Genomic DNA, 22,468 nt, shown 5'->3' with positions numbered 1-22,468 from the left:
GACCTTCAAACTTCTGGTAAAAGTGGCAGATTTTCTGCACTGGTTATAAAAAAACCAAACAAAAAGCCACAGAAACCCCTCCCCTAACCTCAGTTCTTAACACAGAGAATTCTTTGAATAAATAGTAAAAAAATATTAGTTAATGGACTTATTTAACATGCTGTAAGAATTATGGAATCCATTCTGATTTGGCATCTTAAATTGAGCACACTTGTTGAAACACCCACGGCAAACCACTAATTTTTACCACTACTATAGGGCTTCTGGAAAGGAAATGCATTCTGACAGACAAATTACAACCTCAGCTTCTATCAGCTTCAAGACAAGCAGTCAAGACTATGAAATGCTTAAATAACTAAAGGACTCAAACCACTTAGTATGTAACACTCTGACTTGGTCAGAACATAAACATAAAATTCAAGTAAAAATGTTTGTCTTCTCCCTTTAGAATGTTCTAGTCCAAGAAATCTCATTTCCCATTAAGTAAAGAATATAGAATATGCTACATGTTTTCAACAGTTACTAACTCCAGGGATCATTTAAATTCAAAAAGACAGATTTTCCCTTTTCAGCCAGCACTCCACACAGAGTTATTTGAAATGGTGAGAGGACAGGGAATTGTTTCAATCCTTTTCTCTAACTAGATGAGCTCTAACAGGTAAAAGACTAATTACACCTTTGGTGGATAGCTAACCAAACTTCTCCCTGGCAACAATTACAGCAGCTGCCTGAGACTTGGAATTGTGCCACTGGACAACGGACAAACACCCATGGCATAAAGGAAAACCTTACTTCCTATTATGAAGAGAGATTTTGCTGCCCCTCTAGAGCCTGAGCAGCTGCGCTGCCCTCGGGTGCCCCGGTACTGCATTCCCTAACACACACTCCAGATCCACACTCCCACAGGGATGAGGTATCAGGGGATGGGAAGGAGCAAGAGATTGGTGGCAAAACCCACTAACAACCACTGTCTTATCTCACAGGCTGGAGAAAAAGCCTTCATCAGCCATGGTCTCTACAGGGAAAATTTCCCTCTTTATCCCTCTTACAGTGTATTTCTGTACCTCATTTGCTATTTTGCTTAACACAAGCCAAGTTCGAGCATCATCTGTGTTTTAGTGCTTTCTTCTCTGCTGAGAGGACCTGTAATTGTAGGTGTTTCTATTCATATGAAGGATTTAATGAGCTACCAATAAAATCTGATATCAAAGGCAAATATGCAAGCCATAAGGACAAAAATACTTGTGTACCTCAGTTAAATTTCAAATACCCTGAGGTTCTACATGAACTTTCATTATGTCCTGCCTTGTGTCTGTCTTACATAGCATAATACATAAAAATGAACCAATTAAAATCCAAGCCTTTTACTTGCTAAAATCTCCAGTTTCATCCAATAGAAGAGTTTTACATTGCCATGTCAATGTGTTCCCTGATGCAGGAAAAAAAAACCCTGCGCTGACATTTTATCCTAAATAAAAATAAAGAACATAAACAAAACTTTATCAAAACAAACACACAAAAATCCAGACTCCACAAACAACAAATCTAAACTAAAAACTCTGAAGGATTAAGTTCCCAATTATTTTTGTGGCATTTACTCATATTTTTCAACTTTTTGTTTATTTTGTTCTTCAAGAAAATGAGTTTTCATTGTCCAAAAATTATCACAAATGAAGACATTTCTTATCTTCCCAGTCAATTTAACAAAATTATGGCTAAAACCAACTGAAGAGTGTTCTTACTAAAAGGGTAACCAGCAGAAAGCTGTGCTGTGGGCAGATTCCTGTACCTGTGTTAGCGGCTCTGTGATCAGAAGGAAGGCTTTTTTCTCTTGGGGTGAACACAACAGAACAAATGCAGAGACTGGCTCTGCTTTGGGAGGTTTTAACTGCAATACAGTGAATGGTCCTTGGAAACTATGATCTGTTTACTTAAGTAGCTCATTTAACAGCAAAATTCCCTTTAAAAGCTACAGCTGAAATAGTATTGCAGTTATTCAAAAATTAACTCCTGGGCTTGCTTTAGTTTCCAGTAATGTCAGAATTTTGAAGCATTTGAGATGTGGAGAAACAGCAGCCTTCCCTTAATAATTGGTAAACATGGCCAGCACTGAACAGGTTCCCCAGAGAAGTGGTCACAGCCCCAAGCCTGACGGAGTTCAAGTGTCTGGACAACGTTCTCAGGCACAGGGTGTGACTTTTGGGGTGTCCTGTGCAGAGCCAGGACTTGGACTCGATGATCCTGACAGGTCCCTTCTAACTCAGCTTATTCTGTGGCCCTATGATTAATATATCTGCTAAATGACATTCCTGTCTTTCACACTATTTCACACTCACAGTATTTCAGGTAATTTAGCTTCCAACTCACCCATAAATACTCTTGATAAATCTGTGGCCAACCAATAACAAGAAATATTTGACAAAGGAAGGAAAAATTTTTTAAATCACACAGTACAGTTCAATGCAATTTGGTCGTCGTGCTGTGACCAGTCAGCTGTGTTTTACATGGCAGCGTACATTCATTTCCATATAGACTTTATTCATACTCTACATCTGTACTCCAGCAACATGGAAAGGCTCTGCTGCTTGGAGATCAAACTTTAAAAATAGAGGAGAGGGTGATGAAAACATCATATTTTGCTCTTACTGCTAATATATTTTAAAATAGGAAAAAAAATCAATAATAAAGTAATTTCCTTGACTCCTAAGGGATGAAGCATGCAAGCTCCACATGATTATCTGGGTGATCTCAAATTCTTCTTTAATAGCTTTTCATTTATGATCAGACTAAAATTTGACACTTAAAATTGATGATATATATCCTTTTTTGTGGGGTGCATCTATACTGACTCTCTTTAATTTCCCATATTGCATAGTACAGAAGAGAAACATATTTCAAGTTCTTGCAGGATTCCAGTTTCACTGGCAGTGAAATGGTGATTTGACAAACATGAATTGGATGATATTCCACCATTCATCAGACCTTCAGGAATCTGGGATAAACACATTAGAAAGACATTGCCATTAATTGCACAGTCCCACATATAACCTGACAGTACTTCTAGAAAGTGTGAAGACGTAAAGTAAGACACTTCATAAAAATCCAACGAGAAAGGAATTCTGTAACAGTCAATAAAATTACTAATACAACACATGCTCCTTAGATATCATATCAATATCTACACTCTTTTGTACTTTTAAAGGGGAAAACCCTAACTATTAACCTGCATGGCTTCACTTGTCTTTGCTAATTCAGGGACTCCGCTGATTTACAAATTACCAGCTATAGGTCATAAATGTTCTTGTCTAATACAGGCTGATAACTCTCATTGTGTGCAAATGACTACATCAGTCTCCTTTCAGATGAGGAGGAAAATTCTGCCACTTATCATCTTCCAATCATTTTGTCACAAAAGAAGTCATAGAGTTGTCATATAATGGAAAACTCATAATGACTGTTCCACTCTATGACAGGCACACACTTGTCAGTGTGCATGTCCTTTATTTGGATCAATGCAATATAGAGAGACAAGATGTAAAACTGAGGGGTTTTGGTATCTATAATGCTCCTTACTAGTGGCATAAGAAAAAAAAAGAACATTTCATCCGTGCAACCTTATATTAAAGGGATATTCAAAGTGCAGAATAAGAAACTCATTAGATCTTTGAAACTGTAAAAGGCTAGGTATTCATATCTCAAAAAATTTAAAAATACGCTCTCTGCTACAGAAACCTAAATTACCTCTCTGACCAAAGTGGAGAAAAAACAGACTAATTAGAAGGAATATCTATAATCAGTTTGCTGAAGAACCTTAGCTATCCAATTTTTTAAAAGAAAATCTATAGTACCACATTCCAAATTATTATACCTTTTTCTCCTTACAAAGGTATTCTACTTGTGAGATTTATTCATGAGAGGAGAGGCCCATGCCCTAAGACAAATGACAGCACACATTAACTCATAAGAGTGAACACTTTGGGGGTTATTCAGCAACTCACTGATTCTCCATATTTTTGTCATGTACAACAGTGGCTTTATTCTAGAAGATGAAATCCCCATGCTAGGTATTCTAGGTAGCTTTACAGAACTGCACTTCCCCAAGAATATTTTATTGTAACCATAAATAAGTATTTGTAGAGTACCAGAGATAATTGATGTTGGCTGTGAGTAACTCTGTTAATAACAGCTCCCTCCAATGCTCTAAATAAAATTTATTTATGGCCACACAGGAACCATATAAAACACAGTATACACACTACTACAGACATCAAAAACTGGTTAAATAAATGATGTTTCATTTGCATGTGAAGGTAATAAACATTCTTGCATTTGCTAAATTTATTTGTGCCTTACATCACTCTCTGGCTCCTCAGCAGTACATAAGTCTCTGCACCCACATGAGAATTCTAGCATTTCCTGATTCTTCAGAACTCTATATCCCCAGGATTGTCTTTCTCCCATACTACCCCTACATTAGTCACTAGTATTCCAGCATCTATTTTCACTCCTGTCTCTTTAGAGTAACACAATTTTTGTTATCAGCCTTCAAGCCTTTCTAAAACCCTAACTACAACATCTAAATATTGACTCTTTAAATTAGGATCAGTAAAGCCACTGGCTTAGTCATGCTTTCCATCAAAGATACATTCACATAGGGTTTACAAAGCTGAGAGATAAGCATTAGATAATTTTTACAGATGCCAGTACAATGTGCAGCAACATGTCATTAGCAAGGATTTTCAGATGTCTGTGTACAAAGTACTGCACACAAGCACCTTACACAGCCGAAGGCATTAACTGCTACCTGCAGCATTAAAGCTCTGGAGTTTAAAAAATGGTAGTAACTGTGTAGCTAAAGCGTGTGTTTAAAATATTATAAATTGTCTTTGAATATCATACTAATTACGTGAAATATTAATTTACTTTCAAAGTTTGATAATTATGAATGTTTAAGTCCGACCTCCATTCTCTGACTTAGCACTCGAAAGACAAAATATACATACTCAACCTTAATCATATAATACTAAAATCCATTCTTCAGCCATCACTCCACTCCATTTTTTTTCATTATTTTCACATATACATTCTACTTAATTTATTCCATTCACCCTTGGTCTAGATATGTTTTATGCTCTTATATGCATGTGTTCAGCAAAAATCTACTTCTAGGATACCTTCCTGCATTAAGTAGAGCCAGAGCTAAAACTCAGCTGAAACAGCTTTGAATCCAATTAATCTTTTAAACAACATATCACAGGATTTTGGATGCCTCACAAAAAAGGAATGCTCCTCACTTGTAAGTGATGTTCCAAGGGCCTATTTACACAAGGAACTGGATTTAAAGGAAGATGCAAATGTAAGGGGAGAGTGCTATCCTGAACAGACTTCTTATGTGAACACTTATATACTGAAATGAAAATGCTTCATATACCGAGCTAAACAGTTTCCCTTGTAGGTAAACTCTAAGTGAGCATCCCCAGGAGGGAGTTCAGGTCCTAGGTTTCTTGACAAGTTGATCATATTTTCTGGGTGGCTCATTTTTATTATAAATCCTCTAGATCAAATAAATGCCAACACTTTGGAGGAGCAGACTACACTAAACAGAACCCCAGCAGATAAACCATGCACTGACACAGCACAGCTTCTTGCTAGATTTACTCCAGCATCACAGCCAGCACAAGAGGCGCTGAGCGTTCCCCTCTGCTACTCACTCACTCAGCACCCACTCAACAGTGCCAGTGCTGAGGTTTGTGTCCAAATCTGGATCAGAGTTCTCTTTGTGCAAAAATCCCCCCAAAAGGGAGGGCAGGAACAAGTGAGCCTAGACAGGAAAAACCTTTCAGGCTTCTTAAGAAGTGACAGCCTCACCACCTGCTATCTGTGAGGTCCCCCAGTCTGATGTCTACTCTAAAACTCACCAAAAGAAACTAATTTCTTTTCAGACCTTCTATGAGCACAGTTATTTTTATTAATCTCCATTAATATGCATTTAGAATCCATTCTCGGCTATAATAATTTCTTTTTTGAGGTCCTTTCCTTTAGACCCACAAAACAACCAAGTCTTTAAAGAAAATACCACAGATATTCACTTAAATACAATAATTGTCTCTAACACTCTAGATTGACCTTTCCCAACTAGGAGATGGAGGGAGCCAAACTTGCTGAAGCAGTCACTGAAAGGCCTAGAGGAAGACTAGGAAAATGTTTGAATTTCAACTACTAGTGGTTTAAGACTAGAATATTTCAGGCCTTCTTAGACTCTGATTTTTTTACTTTTTATAAATGCATTCATCTAAGTCGCTCGAATGGGATCTCTTTTCTTTGTAGCTTCAAACATTAAACAATTTTTTTTGCAAAAAATGTGTATTTCTACTGTCATGTTCTCTGATGTCTGGTTTTAAAAAAGATTTAAATAAATTTATTTTTTTGTCTAATATTCAAAACACTTTCTTCTTTCATCGGCTCTTTCTCTGTACTCCATATATTTTCCTCAATACAAAGATCACGAACAGGCTAAGGCATGAATTTGATGTGTGTTTCCAAGATACAATTAAGCTAACAGCCTCCAAGAAATCATATCAAATAACATAGGGCCTAAAGGGCTTAGCATATTGAAAAAAAAAAGAATTCACTACAGATTTTTCATATTTACAAGTGTATTCTCCTGTTATTTTTGAAAAGTGTCTATTTATGTGCATAATGTATAATTTGTGTTACTAATAGAATGCCAGAGAAATATGGGAAAATATACAAAAAATACCAAAAAATCACTGCTCTTTACTTTTAAGGGGAAAAAAGAAAAGAAAAAACAACAATAACCTCTACTAAGAGTTATGAAAGAGCTGTGTCCTAGCTCCTCTTATCTCAGGCTTGGTATCAGCCAAGAAGCACCTTTCCTAAAAAGGCAGATTTTTGGCAGACACAGCAATGCCAAAGCAGCAAACGGGAAGGTCAGCACAAACACTGCTGACCAATTCATGAGAATTTGGAAAACCACAATTTTTATTGTCAAAACTAAAGAAGAAAGAAAAAGTTTCTTTCTGTAAAGAAAAAGTTTAAGGAGGAAACCTATATATTCTTCAGAACCAGGTATTCATGGCAATGTTTCCTAAATCTTGCTAAAAGACTACAAAACAAAACATTCCCTCTTAAAAGAGGCTTTTGAGGGATATGGAGCACAATGTGGGAGGAGCCCAACCCTGCTCAGTAAGGGTTGCAGTGGGAAAGAAAAGCTGAGAAGCTTCAAATGGAAACTTTTACAATTAAAAAATACTCCCTTCATTGTAATAGAAATGTTGATTTTTCAATTTCACATTTGTAGTGGTTTGGTCCAAAATACTCATTACTGTTTACCTTCTGTGAGATAAGAATTAGGAGAAAAGCAAAGCAGGCACCAAACTTGAAAGAATATAAAGAAATTTATTAACAGACCTAAAAGAAGAAAGAGGGGGGAAAAAAAATCATACCACACCTTCAGAACACTTCTCCTCCCCCCACCTTTCTCCCTTCTCCCAGTGACAATGTAAAAAGACAGCCCTTGAGATGTTCAGTCTGTTTATCACTTCCATAATAACCTTGTTCAGTCCGTTTAGGAAGAGGAGTCTCTCTTGCCCATGCTATGAAAACAGTATCACAACAAGACAGCTGCCCGGGCTGGTTCTCTGCTCGCATGCGAGTCCCTTCCCTGACTTGCAGCTTTTCCCACAACTGCTTTCAAGGGTCCACTCTTGAATTACTGGGGTAAAATTTTAAGGTTGAGCTGTTCAGAAACAAAAGTTCTCTTCACTCATCTCTGGGAGCATTTCATCTCTAAGAACAGAGGCCCTTCTCCTTCCCTGGGAGCAAAGGGTCCTCCTCATCTTCATCTCTAGGACTATCTCTGGGAGCATCTCTAGGAACTGAGGTCTTCCCCTTTCCATGTGGAGTAAGAGTCCTCATCGCTTCCATCTCTCCCTGTTCAAACTTCTCATCAAATTACAGCTGCTTCAGCATCTGCCTATCTCAGTGCAGGTGCTTTTGCTCTCAAGTACAAGTTGAACGCTCCACCCCCCATGCCTTCACGACATTACAATGGGATACTCTGATATATCATAGCTTTACAACAGAATTTCAGCTTTAAGCATCTCCTCTTTCTCCTCCCTCAGGGTTTCAGCTCTTCACAGCACTAAAAGGGTTAATCTCACCCAGGCCTTGCAGCTGGAATGTGGCTTATCTCAGTGGAGAGGGGGGAGAGCCGCTCCGGCTGCCCACAGCAGGGCTGTGGGGGGTTCCGTGGGTGGAACAGGGCCCATCGGCTCCAGGATGGCCGTGGCCCGGCCCGGCCTGGTCCGAGCAGGGCCTGGGCTGGGCCCGCTGGCCCCCACACGGGGCCCGCAGCCACCTGTCCCAGCACCAGAAACGAGAGAGAGAGAGACTCTGCCCGGGGTTTGTCTATTCTTAAGTGTGTATCACAGAGGCGGTCACAGTTTTAAGTGGCTTAAAAAATTGTCCATATTCAAACTGGCCAGCTGATAGGTTCTGTCAAGTCATAGAGGAAGCTGTAAGCACCCCTTTGCAAGAACATCACTTCCGGGACTATGCTTTACTAACACATGACAACATTCTAGTACTACTAAAAAAAAGACATTTTTATAATTTAAAGTCCCATAGCCTTACCTTGCAGATTCTTTTTTTGGCATTCCACTTGAATTTTTATTTTGTTTTTTGTATTTATATTTTGTTCCTATTAAACATAGAGCTATAATGCAAGCATTCTATACTTCCCTCCCTTTCCAATCACTTTAGATGATTTTCTTTCCTGACAAACAATAAGTATAAAAAAAATCATTTCTGCTTCAGAGGTGCCACTCATGTGGAACTAAACTAAATCACACAACAATTAACAATATGTTAATGAACTAAGCCAGAAGTTTAATGGAGATGAAAAAACCATTTCTAGCAGTTATAGTAGGAGATTATTTTAAACAAAAGTTTTCTGCAGCTAAATACATCACATAAACAATAAATTCCAGTTTGTGATTACAAAAATTGATTTTTATTTGCAGTAATTGGCAAATTTAGCAAAAGACAGAGACTAGAAATGGAGCATTTCCTACTACAGATAAAATTGAAACTTTATCATCTTGTAAAAAGCAGAGCATGGCAACCATAAAGCACAAGGGTTTTGGTGAGTGATCACCACACCTGGTATTATTTAATAGACTAAATTCTAGCAGAAGGTATAGTTGTTTCAAACCGAAACTAATGCAATATTGTCTTCAGAGGGGCCACAGTTTATATTAAACTGATCTTAATGCAACAAAACATGAGTTCTCAAGTTATGAGATTAAAATATACCTGATATTACAAAAAGCAGGTGGTTTATACATCTTAAGTAGGTATATATCTTGTTAGCATAAATCCTGTTAACATTAATCTCCATTTTCATATACATATTTTACCTCCCCCTCACTTGATGAATTGAATTCTAAAATATTTACAAGGAGAAATATTAGGCAAAGAAATGTTAGGTCAGAAACCTGCAGAAATATTTATGAATACTTTTTCATCCTCCCCAAATTCCTTTAATATGATTTAATACTAAAACAAAAAAAAAAAAAAAAAAAAAAAAAAAAAAAAAAAACACCAAAAAACAAACCCCAAAAAAATCAAAAAGTTGTTAAGCTAAGAAACCTTTTAGCTCAGAAAATTACTGCATTGATTATAGTTTTGAACTCCTCATTGCTGTTTCTCACTCTCTATAAATTTCAAAAAGAACCAGCAATGGTATCCCCAGGACACAAATGGTGGGTGATATCTGACTGGGCAGGTTTGTGTGCCTGGAATTCAGAGGAGAAATGAAATTCACCCTTGCTTAAATGGCAGCTTCACCCACTGCTGCAAATGCAGACTCTGTGTGAGATGCACATGGGGAAAGGACTTTGACAGCATCTGTAACCATTCCTGGCCACCAAAACCATTCTGCATTTCACCACCAGATACATACAAGCTCATCTGGGTACATCATTTTCTCTGCATTCCCAAAATGTCTTTGTTGTCCAAATAACATTTTTTCTTGCTAAAGACAAAGCTACTTCAGCCATTTTAGAGTTGCCATTAATATCATTTATCTTGTTCATTAATGGTCTTAATTCTGTTTAGAACTCTTAGTAAACGTTTTTCTTAAGGAAGTCAACTCATTTGTCTGGCATGGATTCTTCTGTTTGTCTATTGTCCATATGCTCATCAAATCCAAAATATAATTGACTGCATAAGCTTATTTGCATAGCTTCCCATCTGTCCCTGTCAAGTAAACTTTGTTTTATTATTTACTAATGGAAAATTAACCTTCTGTGCTCTTGAAAAATGAATCAGTCACCTCCATTAGGTAATGCATTGTCCTATTGAATTTGTAAGGCTGATACCCCTTTGCAAAGGAGGGCCCTATTAGCAGCAACTATTAAGGGAGGAGACCAAGCACATGGCTCTACCATCTCCAAGCAGGAACAGCACTGGACTGCATAACAGTTTCTGCTTCCTTATATTTGATTAAACTTTGTCACTAGAGCCTCCACAAGACACTCTATAACCATTCTGTAACTCAAACTAAAAACAGAAATTATATCATATATAGAAATTGCAACTTCAAGGTGTTATAAAGTCATTCCTGGAATGATGCCACAGTACATCTGGTTAATAAGTACTGAAAGGAACATGATTCCTTTCTATTCACATATATTTAATAGATAAACTCCTATTCCTACTAACACTTAACACATACCAAAATTAGATTTGAAAAGAAAAGTGATATTAACTTCAGATTGCCTTATAATTGTGCAGCAAGTAGGATTTGGTTGATTTAGACCATGCACACCAATTGCAGCCATAACCCTAACTCCACAGCCTCTGAATGCATCCAAGACAATGGTCGTGCCACATACAGACACAGGCAGAAGGATATATTTCCCCCAAAGGAAACAGCAAGATCCGTAATTTATCTTCTCATATAAAGGGAAAATACCTCTTTAAGACTGAGGGATACCTATAGTAACAAACAAGGAGGGTAGGTAAGTACAACACATGTGAGCAATCCCTATTCACTCAACCGGCAGGGAAAGCTTTCATCAGGAACAAAGGTTGATAAGTTAGGTTTCAGCATTCTTGTACAACTCTGTTTTGTGCCAAAATTAAACATAAAGAAACTGGGGAAGTGCCGAGGAACAAAAATTCACTTCCCTGAGGTTTCTGAAAACTAACATGGTGTAGAGCTGTGATCTCCATTACAGCACAGATGCTGTCATACACAGCTATTTAAAAAGCAGCATCATGGAAACAGTGCAGTTAAAGTGTAATACACCATGTCCCTGGCAGCAGGGTCAGATTCAAACATTGCAAAAGTGCTTTGGCAATGAGATTGCAAAGCATGTGAACACTATCTAAAAGTATGCTTGTATATTTTATTCTATCTACATGAATGGGATCAGTAACCTTTACATTTGAAGGATATTTTTTTATACCAAGCAGAAATAATCAATTAGGCTTTTAATTGACTCCCAAACAGCAAGACTTACAGGTGCATTTACTTAGCTCAGAAGTAGATGATGGCTAGGTCTTGTTACTGGCCCTCATATGCTACTATGGGTAAAAACAGAAATCTTACCCCCAGGTTGATTTGCACTGCAGGGGCATCTCCAAGCAACGTTGGAAAAATTCATCACCTGCTTCAGCTGAGCCAAAGACCCACAGAAGATGAATCCATACAGACACCTCCCAAACAGGAGCAATACACATGTTTTCCTGCTATAAATTCAACCCAAGTTTGTTATGACACAGGAGCTGACTGGTGTTGCTTTTGACCGATTTTGTAGCCTAGGTCAGACTCCCAAGAAGAATAGCTCTGTTTCCAATCAAGAGCTTTGGACACAACTAAAGAAACACATAAATGTATTCAGATTCCAATAGGAAAAGGAAATCTATCCATAAATAAATATATATATACACACAGACACCAGTTTGAGTCACTGCTGATAAAAGTCCTTGGGTTCCACGTGTTGTCTGAGAGCATGCTGAGTATTCAGATACAGGCTTTCCTCTTTAACAGAAACTAAAGAGTAATATATCCCCTCATCTCTCCTTTCTGTGTACCACAGAAGAGGAGGGGACCACTCTCCTACCATTTAGGCTTGTTCTTGCACAACTGGACTGGGATGCAAACACAAAAGTGGCTTCCTTGGAAAACTGATTTGGCCATGCTTTGTGAAGTGACATGGTGCTTTTCTATTCCCCCTTCCCAAAGAGCCCTGGGAAGAGGAAGACAGAATTGGTGGCCTGGCTCTGCCACTTGGTACCCCAGAAGGAGAAGTAGGAGGGGCAGAGGCTCAGGAGTGACACTGCTTTGCACAGAAGAGCCCGGGTTACCCAGTGTAATTTGCATTGTGCATTTCCTCACCTTTCTAAAAGGTAGAATTTGAACTTAGCTAAGTATTTCTTGAGTTTCAGTGTGTATTTACAATGTATGGTGTAGGAAATAAATGTGAAATGAAATAAAGAATATATATACCTTAGACAGGTATACCTTCTACTTTCAAATAAACATGCTGTTCTCATAGATTTCTATGGGGGTCCTGCATGAATAACGACCAAATAAAAACTTTGCAATCTACCTCTGTGTGTTTTTATACATTACAACTCATAAATATGCAATATGAACACAAAATATCCTCAAAGAGACTGCAACCATCCAGAAAAAAAAAGAAAACCAAAAACCAGAAATATTATAGCTTCTCTTACTCAGTTTTTAAAAGCTGCAGTGTTGTTGGCATACTTGTTTAACTTTTCAGAAATTCAGTTAAAATACGCCTTTTGTGTTGTTCCAAGATTTTGTAAGCCTGCTCCTTTGAAATACTGAGTGCTGCACATGGAAGTTTTTGTGGATACTGAACACACACCTGAGCACAATTTAAAATAAAGCCGTCCTATGAGCAGTGGTGCCCAGGCAGTGGCCTTGCTTCCAGCAGCATCTTGTGGTCCTTTGCCAAGACTGTACGAAAGACTTCAAATACCTGATTTACATAGTCCAAATCATTCCCATCTCAAGTGTACTGATGTGTGATTTGATAATCTGCCTGGAAGGCTGATCGGTGTTGCTCCCTGGTGCTCACCCAGGGGAGTACGATCCATGCTCAATCCGTGTCTGGTCGGTGACTTCTGGCTGAAAGGTCTCAGACTCCAGGTGCCTGCGCAGGGTGCAGCACTGGGGCCACTGGTGCTCCCACGTGCTGTCAGAGTCCAAGCAGTAAATCCCAGCTGATAATCTAACCCAGTCAGCTGCACCCCAGAGCAATTAGCAGCTTGTAAACTTGAAGCACTACTCTAAAGCTAGAGATGCTAAAGCCGGTGTGAAAGAGTTTGGAGGATTAGATGTGCAGACTACTTAGCAAGCTTTACTTTGTGACAACAGACTGAAGCTAAAAATTATGAAGTGATAAATTCCCCAGGATGCTGCTCTAATCAAGGGGGTTTACATAAACATTTCCTACCTGTGAACTGCACTCAAACATGGAATTATTTAATCAAAAGGAAATTTAAGTGCGTGAAAGGAAATATAGGTTTTATTATCTGCAAGCAATTGTTCAGTTGTACTGTTCCTGTTCATTGTCTGGGGGAACTGAGGTGATTCATGAATATATTCTGCTGTCATTTCCACAACAGCTGCAAGTTAACTGCTGAAATAGCAGAACAATTTTTATTTTGGTCCTGCTTAACTGCACCGTCTTCTGTCAATGCAAAACATGAATTATCCAAGGAGAATCAATCAAAAACTAAATTAAAATCAGACATCAAAATTTCCATGTCACAGGCTCATTTTCCTCATGTTAAAGGTGATGAAAGTTTATTAAGTCCAACAGTAAGGTGAGGAAAATTAGGCCCCGCAGAAGTGGTGAATGAATTTTAGGAAATATGTGGGATTTATTTAGTGTTGCAGCACAAGCAGGCCAAGAACCAGCTGAATGTATTCTATAACAATAAGCAAAAGACCAAACAAGCAACAAAAAAAAGGAAAGCCTGTTGAAAAATAAATAAATAAAGGCATTGGTGTATTGGAGGATTATTTTAAACATTGCTTGGACAGAAGTTTGGAGGAGTTTTTTTGTTTGATTTTTCTTTTAGTTGTAAATTCATCTTTATTGCCAACCTCTTGCTCCAGAGTGGGAAAGTCCATTATGTACCTGTTGTTTTGGACCACCAAAAAGACGATTTATGATCTTTTGCTCAGCACATCCAATTACAGTATAGAGCAGGAAGAGTAAAGAAATTCTCAAATTGTCCACATCCTTTTGTAGAAAAATAATGAATAGAACACCAGTCTGCAAAGCCTCATCTTACTGAATTAATATTGACTCAAAGGCAAATTCAATGTACTCCATATTTTATTTCTGTATAGATGATATTTATGCTATATTTTCATCTTCATGATTTTTATCAAGTCATTGTTTGCTGACACTCTTGATTTTAGGTATGATTCTGGCTCTCAAATGGTCACATAATCATTGGCCTCCTTTCACAGTCCATTATGTTAAACCAAAGCTACAAAAACAAGATTATTTCATCTCAGAGCATTTCAGAGACATTAAATATTTAAAAAGTTTTTCCTTTTAGCTGCTGAGTGACTCCTGAATAACCATTAAAAAAAAAAAAAAAAAAACACCATCTAACAGATGCATTTGTAAAAAAAATCATTGGCATATGCAGACATTCGTTTATTTCACACTCAGTTGTTACCCTCTTTTGGCAGCGATGAAGTGACAAAATGAAGGGAAAAATGAAGCACTTGAACTCTGGTATCATAACGCAGATGCTGGATCCAGTGAACTATGCAGATCAGGTCAAGTGTACCCTGTCTCTGCTGCCCCCAGAGAGATTGCCTGGCATATCTGCAGCTGCAAGGGCAGAGGTTTCCATGTGTAGCAGTGTGACCTACATTTAAGGTGCACATACCCTTTACGTTTTCAGTAAACCAGTAACCTTCAATTAACATTTCAAATGCAAAATGTACTGCAGAAGGGTGGTGTTGTTCAACCTACTCTGTCACAAGTACTCATCATTTCCCAGTCCTTACACGACCAAGGCACATGCATAAAACATATTTCTTTGTCTGTTAGCATTCTCAGATTTCTGCCACCTTGCTACATCTAGCATCACACTGAAAAACTGAGACTCCTTTGACCACACAAGCATAAACAAGCATAACAGAAAAAAAACGACTGTATGAACACAAAGGCCTTGTGGAGAAAAAAGAAAATACACAGTTGTAAACAACAGAAAATTTACAGAGTGTGCATGGAGAGGCAAGGCTGAAATCTTCAGACCACTGGGAACACTCCCCTTGTTCCACCTGAGCACTGAAAGATCAGACACTGGAGAGATAATTCCCCTGTGCCAAATAAGGTAATGTTTTTTGGAGTAGAGCTGACAAAAGTGCTTTACCTGATTCATGGGCCAGGTCCTCAACTTTGGCTTCTGGCAGACCCAGAAGACGCAAATCAGAGACACCTCAAAATTAGTTAGGAAACAGCCTGTTTTCATCTCCTCCTGGCATCAGAGATCTTAATCTATTTGTGCAGGATTCTGTTTATTTGCTGTTGATGAAGAAATGGTTACCTGACTGCCTGTAGAACTGTAAGGAGCTAATATGACTTCCAGGTGAGGTTTGCCATCTCCTTGTCATACACTTGCTTCTCACTCTCACCTGACTGCTGAGTGTTCACAGGGACTCAGGCAATTCTTCTCTAGATATTTGGAGGTATGGGGAGTGCCAGTTTCTTCCACTGTCTCAGGCCTGACAGCCTGTGGCCAGTCCCTGTGACACCTTAGGTAGGTACGAAACAGGTGTGGGACCACAAGCTGAAAAGTACTGATGTAATGTATAAGTAAAAAGGAACACAATAATAAAGTCAAACTAACTGAAAATCCTTAAATCCCTTGAAAATCTTTTAAAGAGTTATTTAAAAGAGTCAAAGGTACAGACAATTTGAAAGCAGTCACCAGTGCTAGCAATATAAGAAAAAAATATTACTATTTGTTGTATTGAAGACTTCTGGAAGCAGTTTTACAGTGATACCACCATTGAATGCTCCTGTATGAAGTGTGTTTAAATGTGTTAAACATTTGGATATTCACATTTATATAGCATTCTGTGAAGATCCCAGGAAGGCTGGAGAAATCATACACTTTAGAGACAGCACATTAAAAAAATAGATAACCGTGAAGTTCAGCAATGGTTTGGCAGGTAAGAAGAAAAAATTTAAAAAACCCACAAAACCAAACACCAAAAAACAACCAGATGTGTGAAAGTAGGCCTAGTTCAAACACTACCCAGAGGATCTCTTCTATTTTGCTATGTAATTTCTGTGACACATCACAAATGAGCAATGCTCCAAAAGAAAAGAGGACACTGGGTCAGATCCTGATTTTAGTGAGGAGCACTAACTGCAGCCCCAAAAGTAAGACACTGAGGTGAAATAGTTTGTGTTTCTCAAGTATTTTATCTTGGAGAATCAGTGAGTTGCTGACCAGGAGACACAGATTTAACAATTTTCAGCCCTGAAGAAATTTGCTGCATCATCTTAGTCACCAGATGTAAACAAGAGTAAAAGAAAAGTTGCATCAAAACCAAACATTGACTAGCTATCACATGCAAACACGAAATTTGGAAATCATCACAAAAATTGTAGGCACCGTGTATGATCCAGGAAACCAGGCAGGCATAAAATTGAAATATGGGGAAAAGCTTATTATACTTTTATGGTCTGCTCCCATGCCTAAAATATTTTACTGAAACTAGGTCAGGAAGCTCAGAATCTTGCAAGATCAAATGCAGAAAAAAACAATATTAGGACTAAAAAGAGAACTGGTGAAGAAATCGCATCCTGTTTTTGCACAGTGTTCATAACATGTTTCCAATATATCCAGTCTCTAGACTGCTCAACTAATTCTACAGACATCTTACACTTTTAAAAGTTTTACTTTTATCCTCTTTAGATATATAGATATAATTCCATAAGATTGTCCAGGCATGAAGTTATGGTGTTTGGAAAGCAGAAGCTCAGCTGGAGTTGAGACTTAACTACCAAGAGCAAAGAGAGCTTCTGTAGTATTGATGACTACTACATCATGACTACTATTGATGACTACTACAATGACTACTACATTAGTAGTCAAATACTCTCCTCAGAGTTCTCCCTGCTTTCAGCTGGAGATGAGATTGATGTTCCTTCCAACCTGAATCATCCTATAATATTACTACTTTTAATACTATTTCATTAAGCTATATTACCCTTTAGTAACTTAGTTAAATTAATTTATGTTAGTTGGAATTACAGAGAAAAAACCTCACAAGATTATATAAATAAAGTGAAAAATATCTGCATAATTCAGAAATAACTTGTGTGGGAATGAAAGTCCAAAATTTGCTTTTTATAAATGTCCTCTAGTATTTTTTTAAAGTCCATAGCTACAAATTTTGCATTCATTTGTATTCCATGAATACCCAATTATCAATTCATCCAAATCTCATCTGTCATTTTTGCATGTATTCATGCAATGCTCATTACAAGCGCATAAATCCACTGAGGTCCTTTAGAATCCCATAGAGTGGTGTAAATTTCTGTCATATTCCTGATGTTTTAAAGTGTCTGCTCACTGTCCAAGAGGACACATGAAAAGACATTTTGATGTACAGTGTAAAACTTTTGGCCCATTTTATTCTGTGGTAAAAATTCTGTTAACATGCATGTACCTGCATATTGTTGCATATCATCCCAAGTCAGTGCCCAGACAGATACAGACAGTGGAGAGCACCACTCTCCTGCAAAGCAGCCATCTTCAGCTGAGGGGGAAAGTAGGAGGAATATATTGAAAAAAAAATTAAAATCAAACTGTTAACCCTCTATTTGTCCCACTCTTCCCCTAAACCATCATGTAATTTTTCCCTTGCAACTACCTTGTGTTTTCTCCCCCACCATACCAATTTTACTAGAGCAGGAATTATTTTGTAGCAGCAATTAATTTATCTGTTTTCTTCAATTTAAAGTATTGAAAATCATGTAGAGAGTTCTATTTTACAGTTATAATCAATGTCTTCGTGATGTGCTGAGAAAAAAAATATCCTGTTTGCTTGAAAATGGTCAAAGTACTCATTAAAAATATAAGCATCCAGAGAAATGTTAGGAAGGAAAATTCCTGATAATTATTTTCCAGTGTCTAAAAGCCACACCAACACATGTATGACACTGCTAGATAATAGTTCCTTTTTTTTTTTTTTTTTTTTTCTTTCTGGAGCATTGAACTGGAATTTTTCTTAAGATTAAAGAGTCCTTCTGTTCAAATTGAACTTGATTTAAAGCTCATTCTTGTTTTATTTCATACTGTATACACTTATTTTTATGAAATAAAAGGCAATATTTCACCAATCCTAATTGCAGGAGGCTTGGCTCCTGAGATAAAAAGTTTAAGAAGGCACAAAGCCCATAATCAGCACTCCATATTCTCCCAAGATCAGGTCCCAGAAGCCAGTGAGGTAAAAAAATCTTCTTATCAGAGTTCAGCAAATTAGGTGTTAATATTCTAAATGTGTCTCTCTTTTATAAATGCTTCAATAAGTAATGAACTTTTTTTTATTTATTGAAAACTGAGTCATTAGAGTCTAATCTATCTGGAATGCACTAGAAACATTTCAAATATAGGATTCTCCATTTAATTGGTAACAGAGTATTCTAACTCACTTCACACAAAAAAATTGTAAAATTCATATGCAGTTGACTTTCTTCTCCTCACAGAAAACTTGGGGCAGTAGCTGTGAGACTCTCAAAATCCTGATTAGCTACACAAAAAAGAGAGGCACAGGCAGTTACATACCAACTATAGCAAAATAGCTCTTCATGCAAGTTCTAGAAACCTTTCAATTGTTACCATGAAGCACAAGCTGCATTTTCTTAAGACTGCTATTTATGAGCAGAAGGCAGTTTTTCCTGTTAATTGTTAATTCTAGTGCCACCACAGTCCCTGGCTGGTTTTCTATTGAAGTTGCTGGACTGTGTTGGGCAGAATACAAACTTCCTGGTGCTCATGGGAGGAAGAATTGTGACCTCACCATCCTTGGCTGAGCTGAGACACAGCAGCCTTTTCATCTGAACTGCAGGTTACAGCTCAAGAGTGTCAAAAAGAGTTCAAAAAAGAAATGCATTGATACCGTGTGCATTGTCCTGCTGTGCAGTGCATGGAACTGCGAGCCCCAGCTTAAGCATCAGCTGACAGTCACTAATTTTCAGCATCTGGAACTCTGCTGACAACACCTTTGTTTTGCTTCCAGTGCATTCTGTCAAATGAAAAAGCCTCTGACTCAAGCAGTGAAGTCCAAAGACAAAGATGACAAAAAAACAACCTCTTGCATCTGTTTTGGGGGGCAGATCAGTTGCTGAACTTTTTTCTTTCTCATCTTGCTCACAACAAGAGACAAAAAAAAGTGGAGATATTCTAGATCTTCCTTTGTTCAAATTCAATTGTTTGAGTCCAAATCTGACTTGTACTTGAGCAGAGCATGACCTCACAATGCAGAAAGTACCAGCAGCTTCACTAGTATTAGCAAAAAAGAGGAAGACCCTAAATAACTTATATCTAGTGTCAGATTTCAGTTTTCTAATGCATTTCTAGGCATGTGAGTGAAGCCTTCTTTATATAATTTTTCTAAAAATCATACATATTGTAGAGAAAAAAAATTGTTTGCAAAATCCCTCACTATGCCCTTGTCCTTGTTTGCAAAAGTTGATGATTCTATGACTGACACATAAACATTGAGCAAAATTGAACCAGAAGTTGCCTGAACCAAGAGCAGTATGAAATAATCCTACCAGATGGGAACTCTAAACATTATGTTTCTGACCCTGATACAATAAACAGTGTGTAAACAGATAGACACCTTATTTAGATACAGATTTTTAGAAAAAATGTGTGTTTTCTGACAGTTGTATTCAGCTCTCTTCAAGTGAATGATGAATTGCTTGTGCTTTTAAACACTTTGGACAGGAAAGCTAAACTAAATAGAAGAGATGTAGTGTGCCTGACATACCTTCTCAAGCATAGTTTTATGTCATTTAAAAAGAAAACATTGGAAGGAATGCAGCAGTACGTAAACAGTCTTTTCATTGCTAGAACTGCCTGTTTCCTGCAGGCTCCTCTGTGCTAACAGCAGCCTCATAAGCATCAAGATCCTCAGAAAGGAGAAAATGGGTTTGAAATCCAAATGCTATTTCTTTAAAATTTCAGCAAGATGTAGAATGGTAGAAAAACCTGGCTCTGAAGTGAGACACACCCACAGAAACCAGATCAGCTCTAAATTCTCTTGATCCAGTCAAGAGAAAACTGTAACCACACAATAATATCCATACAGAAGATGGAGCAGGTAGAAGTAATAAGATCTTGGCCCTCTAGCCCAAGTACTTAAAAATCTTTAATTGCCACTCACAAAAGCTGTGATTTCAACTTCTTCCTATGGCTTACTGGAGTTCTTCAGACTAATATTTACACATCACCTACACGTGGTAACTTTTCATGGACTGCCCAAAAAGATCACAAACACTTCATAACAAAACTGTGTTAAATCTGTTGAAACTCCACTGTACATGTTATACAAGCAACAATTCATAAATCATCATTAATATTTGCCCTTGCAGGAGAGTTATGGAAACTTCTGTGCTCAACCCTGATATTAAGCAAAATCAAAAATATTACTCTTTGTGAGATGATTTTGGTTTTCCTTGGAAGCAAAATTTCAGGCTTTCTATTTACTTCATTTAAATGCAAATATTCATTCTTCAAGTCAAAGCAGCAGTTTTAGGCTCCAATTTTAAAGCACTATTTCCTACCAGAAGTATACCAAGCGAAAGCAAAATTATATAAATATTCAATTCCCATGTTACATTATTTTTCAGTGTAAGCTCATGGCTTCCTGACACTGAGACCTCTAAGAATGGTCACATTTTTGGGGTCCCCTGGGCCACACAAAAGAAACCTGCACTAAAGAGGTATTGAACATTGAAAAGTTTATTTTTTTCCTTTAATATCGCTATCTGCAATCAGGAGTGAAAATTCTTTTCAATGACGCAATGGCTCAGGCACAAAAAATTCAGCCTGTGCATCGGGAATTTGTATGTAACAGCTCAGGATTCCAGGTACCTGAGCCATTTTGGTCCACACATCCCTGTGCTGGGAATTCACACCATGACAGCAGTACATTATGCATTTCCTAATGAACATCAGGACAGGGAAGAGCCATCATTTCATCCAGCCTATGTTCTTCAGAACAGTAATATTTTCTTTTCAGTACCCCTGGTCAATGCTGGTGACTCCAAAGGGTGGAAAGAATTGAAAAATTGTAAGAGCAGGAAAAGAAAATAAATATCAGAACAAACACTTCACAAGACAAGTATTGAATGCCTGGAGAGCAGTACAGCAAGGACAGCCATGGCAGCAGATTAAACATGGGTACAAGCAGGGGTATTAAACAGGTATATATACTATGACTGTCTCTATCCAACCAGTAGAATTTTAATCATTAGTTTTCTGGCTTTCCTCCCTGTTATTTGGATCTCAACATGTTTTCAGGTGTTAGGGATATCAACCTTAATTAGTTATGAACAGGAATAAGTTTGATTTCACACTACACAATTTCACACTTACTTGATTCTAATCACAGCAAAATAAAACAGAAATCTAAAGTCTGATCCTAGAGTGAAAATACTGGAAATTATTCTAATGATTTTTCCAAAGTCTGACTGTAGACTTATTAGAAACTGTAGTTTCCAAACAACTACTTGTAGTTTGTGGACTAGTCATCAGACTAGACCAGGAAACCTGGATTCAGTTCCCAATCTCATATTAATCTGAAGAGTCATTTTCCTAAGCCGAGAAAGAGGGACTGCTTCTCTAACAGACACTATTCCTTATTTCCCAGTCTTGCCTGCACAATTCTGCTTGGTTTTGTTCTAATCTTGGTGAAGAGCACAGGGCTGAGAACCTCTCCAGCAGCAGGTGTCTGACACTTGAAGAATGCACCAAGCAGCTGCTGTTTCCTCTTTCTCAGCAAGGATTCTACAGTTACCCTGGGCAGCAGAGAAAAACACTAGAGGGAAGTGGGACAGAAAACCTTAAAGTAAAGCAGTTTGGAAAATACAAATTTTGACAATGATTAATAGAACTTTACAGGAAATATCATCTAGAAAAAATCATAGATCAAATTATCTGGGGTGTACTGATTCTTGCCAGTATTTTTCTGTTTACCTTCTTTTTGTGCTCCTCTCCTGGTATCCCTCTGCATTTCTGTTTCAAATTATCAAGCATTCTGTTGCTTTGCATATACAAAATATCCTTAAAAAATGAAAAGAAAATTCTGCAGTACACCGTCTATCCCCAAATAATTTGCTATCCACATCTC

At 37.7% G+C, this 22,468-nt stretch overlaps 1 long non-coding RNA gene across 12 annotated transcripts in view; it reads right to left on the bottom strand.

The window, feature by feature from the left end:
• LOC125330595 overlaps positions 1–22,468 on the bottom strand; it is a 473,930-nt gene that overhangs the window by 438,807 nt on the left and 12,655 nt on the right. Inside the window, exon 1 of one of the 12 annotated variants that reach the window (XR_007205630.1) lies at positions 17,777–17,848. The exons of the other annotated variants lie outside the window; for them this stretch is intronic. This is a non-coding gene — a long non-coding RNA (uncharacterized LOC125330595). Of the gene's footprint in view, positions 1–17,776; positions 17,849–22,468 lie in introns of those variants that run through there. 12 annotated transcript variants of the gene reach the window in all.

This window comes from Corvus hawaiiensis, chromosome 10, assembly GCF_020740725.1.
Source record: "Corvus hawaiiensis isolate bCorHaw1 chromosome 10, bCorHaw1.pri.cur, whole genome shotgun sequence".
Taxonomy (NCBI): Eukaryota; Metazoa; Chordata; class Aves; order Passeriformes; family Corvidae; genus Corvus; species Corvus hawaiiensis.
The sequence above is the reverse complement of the archived record's forward strand: the minus strand, read 5'-3'. Positions and strand labels throughout refer to the sequence as shown.